The sequence below is a fragment of the Heptranchias perlo genome, chromosome 17, assembly GCF_035084215.1.
Source record: "Heptranchias perlo isolate sHepPer1 chromosome 17, sHepPer1.hap1, whole genome shotgun sequence".
Classification (NCBI taxonomy): domain Eukaryota; kingdom Metazoa; phylum Chordata; class Chondrichthyes; order Hexanchiformes; family Hexanchidae; genus Heptranchias; species Heptranchias perlo.
The window spans coordinates 56,627,542-56,628,197 of record NC_090341.1 but is presented as its reverse complement, the minus strand read 5'-3'; positions in this window follow the sequence as shown (position 1 = coordinate 56,628,197).

Below are 656 nucleotides of genomic sequence, written 5' to 3'. Positions count from 1 at the left end.
TGAGGGGGGTCAGACTGTGGAGGGGAGGGGGGTCAGACTGTGGAGGGGAGGGGGGTCAGACTGTGGAGGGGAGGGGGGTCAGACTGTGGAGGGGAGGGGGGTCAGACTGTGGAGGGGAGGGGGGTCAGACTGTGGAGGGGAGGGGGGTCAGACTGTGGAGGGGAGGGGGTCAGACTGTGGAGGGGAGGGGGGTCAGACTGTGGAGGGGAGGGGGGTCAGACTGTGGAGGGGAGGGGGGTCAGACTGTGGAGGGGAGGGGGGTCAGACTGTGGAGGGGAGGGGGGTCAGACTGTGGAGGGGAGGGGGTCAGACTGTGGAGGGGAGGGGGGTCAGACTGTGGAGGGGAGGGGGTCAGACTGTGGAGGGGAGGGGGGTCAGACTGTGGAGGGGAGGGGGGTCAGACTGTGGAGGGGAGGGGGGGTCAGACTGTGGAGGGGAGGGGGGTCAGACTGTGGAGGGGAGGGGGGTCAGACTGTGGAGGGGAGGGGGGTCAGACTGTGGAGGGGAGGGGGGTCAGACTGTGGAGGGGAGGGGGGTCAGACTGTGGAGGGGAGGGGGGTCAGACTGTGGAGGGGAGGGGGGTCAGACTGTGGAGGGGAGGGGGGTCAGACTGTGGAGGGGAGGGGGGTCAGACTGTGGAGGGGAGGGGGGTCAGA